Raw genomic sequence first — 8,233 nt, 5'->3', positions numbered from 1 at the left:
GTCTAGATTAGCCAATCAGATTGCGAGATTACGAACAATTGTGGTAAAGAGATGTATGCTTTACATATGAAACGTCAAGTTAAAATGCATTATAATATGTTTATCAATGCAGTTTGTTTATTGTTTTTGATCACGTTACTATGGCCGAAAAACAAGAGTACTTATGATGGTGTTCTAACAAAATATTTTAACGATTTGGGGGTTCAGATTTTCTTTTACAATGTGCTATAGTTAACTGCTGGCTAAAATCTGTACATTGTCTTTTCTTTCAGCTAAACCGAAGGTAATAATTCCTTCAAGAGTAGTTCGAACGGTCTCGGAGCATTATGTGTGGTGCTTGTCTGAAGGGACGCCACCGATCAACATAGCAATGATGAACTCATCTACAACCTTGGCTTTCGGGAGTGAGGGAATAGTGCTGAGAAAAATCAACCAGGATGGTAACTATAGTTGCATCGCTACCAGTAAATTTGGCACTGAATCAAAGACCTTTCACGTTTCTCTTATAGGTGAGATTTTACTGAGCTTATTGCCCTTCGAGTGTGGTTACTTCGTCATCAAACGAAACAAAGCTGTAGCAATTAAAGCGATGAATTCTAGAATAGATGATCTATTTGCAGCGGATGTAAGAATTACAGAAGAATTGAAATTGAGACAAGAGCACCCAAACATGAAACACCAAAAGCCTCCCCCGAATATAATCTTATAAAGTAATTTGGCCACTTGTCTTTAGTGGATAAATTATATTTCCCGAAATTTGACTTTTAAAACAAATCCCATGAAGGCCATGTTATGATATCAAGAACTTTCTAGAGTTTCCCTACCTTTTCTTGTTGTTCCAGAACGTTCTGGAAACGAACTTGTCAATTTCTATAATTAAGTTAATGGTCACGAGCTCGCTATTAATAGCCTGTTTCCATAAGACTTGTTGTTGTCCAGAAGTTTCGGAATTACGCGAGCGAGCTCAAGTTTTAAGTGAGAAGTTCTAGCTAATGTTGTAGTTGTTATTGGACCGAAGTTGTACCTACTGGTTACTGTCTGAGCATGTTCTCATGGTAAATGTCTTAACTGGAGTGATTGAATCTGTTGTAGTTGTTGAGTGATGTGATCGTCTCTCTCAGCCTTGACACAACCGACGAAAACAAAACTGACCAAGCTATTTCTTTACTTTTTGACAAAGTTTTGATTCTCTTTACAGATTTTCGTGTTTGTGTGCATTTGTGTCTCTGCCGCGGCATGGACCGCTATGGGATTCAATTTGAGAACACCTTTAAGTGCAATGGGAAACATTCGGCTCATCTGTTGAACAACATACCAACAACCACGACGAAGCTGTGAGTTTTCAACAGATGATACTCCTAAAATACTTGTATTTATTGCTTCTACCTCTAATCAATCGTATATGCAAACTTGGTAGCAGTAGTAATCTTCATTTGCTCAAAAAAAACTAAACGCTCAATATGAGGGCTGCAGTTCCGATAGTAAATGTATCTTAAAAATGCTGTTTGTTAAAGGCAGTTTGGGTATATTTGTGTCAGCTACCTGACTGATGTTCGGATCTGTTGTTTTTAAGTTTGCGGAATACCATTGAACAAACAACAATATTCATTTGGGACTTTTGCCTTTAAGTACAGCCAGTGATCATGTCATTAGTTTTGAATCAGCTCTACTTTAATTTTACACGAGGTTTTTTTCCTGCATTATGCAAAGCCTTGAAAAATTGAGGCGTTTCGGGGGTAGTTTAATGAGCGAGTGCTATGAGAAGACGAGTGTTTTGCCGAATGCTGGAAGGAAGGTTAGGTTTACGTAACCCCCCACTGGAACGGATATCGACGGGATCGAATAACCATCGACGGCATCTTCAGATTGAAAATCTTTCTCCTCATATCACCTTTAATTCTCGATGTTTCTGATTTACAACCTTGATATTAAATCCCAGTTTCTTCAGACTCCATTTTACCACTTTTGCTGCATGATGGTGCTAAATGCAACAGTGTTTTCATAGGAAAAGAATGAACGGCGCATGATGCTGATGAAGCAAAATAATTTTGGAGTAGTATTTGGAGTGAATCTACCGAGCACACAAGGAACGCTGACTGGTTAGAGAGAATCCGACAACAGGTTAAGGAACGTTACTCACCCACTTTACATTGCGCGCCCACATTACTTCAGTCGCCATTTTTGGGGGGCCCGAAACTCTGAATTCTATGACTGTGTAAAGTAATCTGTTTCCATCGGAAATCAAATGGGCTGTATAATTCTGTTTTCCATTAGAAAATAAGTCATTTTTATTAGCATTTGAGTTTCTAATATCATTTATGTATGACTTGCTCTTCGCAACATGTTATGGAGTGGAAACGGAATCGTTGAAACCATCTGCTCTTGGAATGGCAGAGAAGAGTACCTAAATTGGGAATTCCTCGATTAACGGCTGGACGATCAGAATTAATGTACTGTAATTTTTGGAAAATGAAGAAATAACTTCTTGGACTACATTGTAAAGAATCACGAACAGCAAATCCACCGTCGGATCGATAATTCTGTTCATATCTTGTTGTGCGTGTCTTCCGCTCAAGTTCCCGACAGGGAAAAAAGAGGCAAGGCAAGCCTTCGACAAACAGTTGAATACAGATCTCAATCACAATGAGTAAAAAGCCTTTATCCATTGCCTGTCATATCGTTTTCTCGCTGATAATAAAACTGCGTTTTTTGGAAATAAGCTTGTGTGTGAAATTTTTATTCTTGGTCTGGAAAAGTTGAAAACTATACAGATCAGAGGGTCAGCCTGTGTTTATTTAAAGGAAGAAGAAATTGTTGTTCGGTTCAACACCCGTTTGGAGACTTGCTAAACTTGAAAAGAAGAAATTCTAGGAAAGTAGAAAAATAATATTTCATCGAATGCTACAACTGTGAATTGTGCGCGCCACTGTCTTTAGTTTTACTTCACACTCGCTTATCGCTAACCACTTGCATTAAGCTTATTTACCAAGTACCGCCCTAGCAGCGAATTAAACTATCTCGCCTTGTTGTTCGCATTACAAACTGCTTGGGTATGAAATAAATATGAGTTGCTAGCTTATCAATTAAGGTCCGGTTAAAAGTTCAAACAACTAAGTACCACTCGTAGAAACTGTATTTCCCTCTTGAATTCATTGCAGACGTAGCTGCATGCTTCATAGAGCGGCGCTCGAAATAAAGATATTCAGCTGTTTTTCTGATCGAAATCCATTTAATTTCACAGGATAATCCTCCTCGAGGATCTTCGAAATGTTTTTTTATTTACCTGACAAAAACTGTTCTAATTTTTTACTCGAGTGCAAAAATAACTAAACGATACTTGCCCATATGTGGAGGTAGACGTTTAAAATTCCCGAATAACAAAAACAACAACAAAGGCGCGCAATGTAAAGTGGGTGAGTAAGGTTCTTTAACACCGATAGGCAAGGGGATATGAAGATAAATCAAAAGAGCTTGAGAACTATATTGGCCAAGATTTCAGACTGGAAAGCCCCCAGGCCCCGATCTAGTACAAGGGTACTGGCGTAAGAATTTCATCAAAATCCATGATAGGATTATTTAACAACTGAACAAGTGTTTGGACAAGGGGTAGGTTCCATAATGGATGACTAAAGGCAGGACTGTCTTGATTATGAAAGATACTTCCCAAGGGAATGTAGCTCGGAATTGCAGGCCAATAACTTGCCTACACCTTATGTGGAAGTTGTTAACAGGAATTATATCACAAGAGATGCACATGTTTTTGAACAAAAGTAGGATATTACTGGTGGAACAGAAAGGTTCACGTAAACAATCAAGAGGCACCCACGACCTTCTGTTTATTGATAAGAGTATTCTAAGAAATGCTCGAGCTGGTAAAAAAAGAATTTAGCAAGGACTTGGATAGACTACCAGAAAGACTATGACATGGTGTGTCACTCGTGGATCGAAGAATGCCTCAACATTTTCATTGCAGGAAACATCAAAAGACTACTGGTTCATGGTATGGCAGACTGAAAAACAGAGCTGGTATCCGAAACTACGTCTATCGGAGAAGTGAAAATCAACAGAGGGATACTCCAGGGGGGCTCGTTATCACCTCCTACGTTTGTTATTTCTATGATTCCTCTGACAATGATACTAAGGGAATCGAACTTTGCTCACAGTCTTAATGGAGAGAAGATAAACGATCTAATATTTATGGTGATGTCAAACTGTTCGCCAGCTCGGAGAGGGGACTTAAATCATTGATTCATACGGTGCGAGTAGTTAGTACAGATATAGGAATGCAGTTTGGGATAAGCAAATGCGCAAATGCGATATACTGCTGCGTTTATCGATTGGTCTCGTAAATAACTGAGAAACCTCGATTGGAAAACCAGAAGGTATCTTACCTTGTATAATGCCTTTGATCCTCGCGATAGTGTCGCAAGGTTCTATCTACCAAGAAATGGCGGTGGCCGGGGCTTGACAGCAGTGGAAGACAGTGTGGAGCTATCCAAAGCAATTTGCGAGTAGTCTAATGAGATTAAGAGGCGGAAATTGAGAGAGAGAGGACGGAGGAAGTGAGGAGTAAGAAGCTACGTGGACAGTTTCTGATGGAGATGGATGAATTTGCCAGTGAAAACAGTTGGTCGTGGCTTAGGACAGGATATCCAAAGAAAGAGACGGAGGGGTTGCTTGTGGGTGCCCAGAGCCAGACACAGAGAACCAATGCCATAAAAGCTAAGATCGATAAGTCGCAAGAGAACTCACTTTGTCGCCTGTGCCACCAGAAGAACGAATCATCTCGTGAGTGAGTGCCCGGAGACACGACACTGTTGCAGAGGCCCTAAATTGGGATCTATCTCGTCGGTATGAGTTTAACAGTGGAGGAAACTGGTTTGAGCATGCCCGTAAGTGTGTTCTAGAGAATGACAAGGTTAAAATTCTTTGGGATTTTACCATCCAGACAGATCGGAAAATACTGCATAACAGGCCAGACATTCTCGTGATCGACAAGAAAAAAACAAATGCCACATTGTTGACGTCGCTTTCCCTGATGATAACCGGATATGCCTGAAGGAGCACGAGAAAGAGGAGAAATATATTGACCCGGCCTTTGAGATAAAGAGACTTTGGGGGTTACGTAAGATTAGAATCACTCTTATTATAATTGGCGCTCTTGGTACTTTCTCTAATAACCCACAGAAGTATTTGAAAGACCTGCACATTGGACTAAGCATTCAATAATTAAGGAAATCAGTACTGTTGGGATCCGCGGGAATTCTCCGAAGAACACTGGAACACTAAGGTGGTGTGTCACTACCTGCTGATAGGGGATACTCCAGTGGCAACTACTGCCACAGCCGAAATAACAATAATAATAACAACAACAACAACAATAATAATAATAATAATAATAATAATAATGATGATGATGATGATGATGAGGATGATGATGATGATGATGATGATGATGATGATGATGATAATTTGCATACGTCGACAGCAATACAAGTCAATAATAATAATAATAATAATAATTTACATTTATATTGCGCAGATTACATGAATATATGATCACCTGCGCATTACAATGATTAAAAAACTAAAAAGCACAACAATATAAAATGAAACCTACAATAAAAATAGATAAATAAAAATTAAAAAACTAGATAATATAGCTAAATGCAAATATTTGGATAATTAAAAATTAATTCCTATTAAATCGTAAGTATAAAAGCGAGCCTAAAAAAATGCGTTTTTAACATATTCTTAAAATTGTTCAAAGATCCACTGTTGCGAATTTTACTGGGGAGCGAGTTCCATAGCTTTGGGGCGGCAACACAAAAAGCCCTGTCCCCCAATGTTCTCTTAGTTCTCTCCGGTGGCAACTCAAGGAGAAGCTCATTGTTTGATCTCAAAGAATAGCGCGATGCACTCTTAACACCAATTAAATCATTGATATATTCCGGCCCAAGCCCATGAATAGCTTTGAATGTAATTACTAATATCTTAAATCTAATTCTAAAATGCACTGGCAGCCAGTGAAGCCTGAAAAGCACCGACGATATGTGATCAAAGCGGGAAACATTGCAAATAAGGCGCGCAGCTGTATTTTGGACTCGCTGTAACTTAGACAACTGTGTTTGCGGCAAACCGTATAGTAAACTGTTGCAATAGTCAATTCTACTAGTAACTAGGGCATGCACTAACTTCTTCGTTGATTCAGTTGAAAGATACTTTCTTATGCATCTAATGTTGTGCAGGTGGAAATAGGATGCACTACAAATCTTATTGATTTGTGTCCCCATACTAAGTTGTTGATCAAACCAGCAGCCCAAATTCTTGGCCTCGAGAGCTGGAGTAATCTGATGGTCACCAACAGCAAGAGAGCCTGCGCTGATCTTAGACAGTTGCTGTCTTGTTCCAATAAGTAAATTCTCAGTTTTATCATCATTTAGCTTTAGCCGGTCAGTCAGCATCCATTGACGTATGTCTTCTATACAGTGTTGCATTGCCATAACTGCCTCATCCCGACTTGCTTGTGAATCAGGTTTAAATGAAAGATAAAGCTGAGAGTCATCCGCATAACAATGAACGTCAGGTAGATGTGCTTTTACAATCTCAAAAAGCTTGGATACGTAAATGATGAACAAAACAGGACCAAGACAAGATCCCTGAGGAACACCATACTGCAAGAAAAAACGGTCAGAGAGAGTCCCATTGACCGAGATGCGTTGACTTCTGTTCCTTAAGTATCCTGAGAACCATTCCAAGACTTGACCCGAGACGCCAAACCTTGACTGAAGACTCGTGATCAAAATACCGTGATCAACGGTATCGAAGGCCGCGCTTAGATCTAAAAGAACCAGCAAAGTTACATGACCTTTGTTCATATTCATAAGAATATCATTCTTTACCTTTAAAAGAGCAGTCTCAGTACTATGATGTTGCCTGTACGACGACTGCAAAACAGGATAGAGACCGTTGGAAGACATATGCAAAAGCAGCTGATCTAATACCGAGCGTTCTGTTAATTTAGGCACATAAGAAAGATTACTAACTGGGCGATAGTTTTTATACAGAAGATCGAGGCCATGTCTCTTGAGCAGGGGATTTACTATGGCTTCCTTCCATGAATCACGAAAAGAGGCAGTCTCGAGAGACTGATTGATCATCTCTTTAATTACAGGCAGAAGCACATCCATACACTCCACCACCAGTGGAGTTGGCATTGGGTCCAAAGCGCAGTGCTTCTTAGCACATTTCTTCACCAGCTCTAGGACGTCATCATCATTTAAAAGCTTAAACTCGCTGAATGATTCTCTCACAGGACGATCAAAGTCATATTTTGAGGACCCAGAAGAACCTCGTGCAGCAACATCAAGATCCAACCGAATATCAGATACCTTCTTGACAAAGAAATTCCCCATAGCGTTAGCCAGTAAATATTCATCGTCATGTGGTGGGAACTGGACTCCAGAATCCTGCCTCAGTAACCTCTTCGTAGCCCTGAAAAGTTTACCCTGATCGCCACTGTTTTCCTCTATAAAATCTTTATAAAACGCCGTGCGGGCGTTATTCAATAAATAGGTAACACGGTTCCTGCATTTCTTATAGCATTCAAAGTCTGATGAAGACCTCGTCCTTCTCCAGCGCTTCTCAGCCCTGTGCCTAGCTCTCTTGACTTCGCTTATATCCTCATTAAACCATGGTAGGCGTCGCCTTACAGTTACAGTCCTGGTTTTAAGAGGGGCGTGACGGTTCAGGATGTCCGTAAGAGTAGTGTTATAACAGCCAATCATCACATCAAGGGAGCTAGGGGGGTTAGTACACAATTCAGAGTCTCTAAGATCTTTTCTTAGTTGATCGATGTTAACAGCTTTAAGATTTCTGTAGTTATGTTTCTGAACGGAAGTGGCCGGCTTAGGCATTTGAAGACTGCAGGTAACAGCAAAGTGGTCTGAAAATAAACGGTCTACTTGTGGCATAGAGATCACAGATTGCGATTGGCGAGTTACAATCAGATCCAGTGTGTGACCACGGATGTGAGTAGCCCCCTTCACATGTTGCTGAAGACCCAAAGATTCAAATAAATCCTGCAGCCTACTTGCATCCTTGTCACCAGCCACGTCCACATGGATATTGAAATCTCCCATAATGACCAACTTTTCAGGAGCCAATATGATGGACTCCATGTAGTCAGAAAACTCAGCAAAGAAAGCATTTGTTGACACCGAGTGCACAGCAC

Source organism: Montipora foliosa, unplaced genomic scaffold (genome assembly GCF_036669935.1).
Source record: "Montipora foliosa isolate CH-2021 unplaced genomic scaffold, ASM3666993v2 scaffold_471, whole genome shotgun sequence".
Taxonomy (NCBI): domain Eukaryota; kingdom Metazoa; phylum Cnidaria; class Anthozoa; order Scleractinia; family Acroporidae; genus Montipora; species Montipora foliosa.
This window is presented reverse-complemented; position numbering follows the sequence as displayed.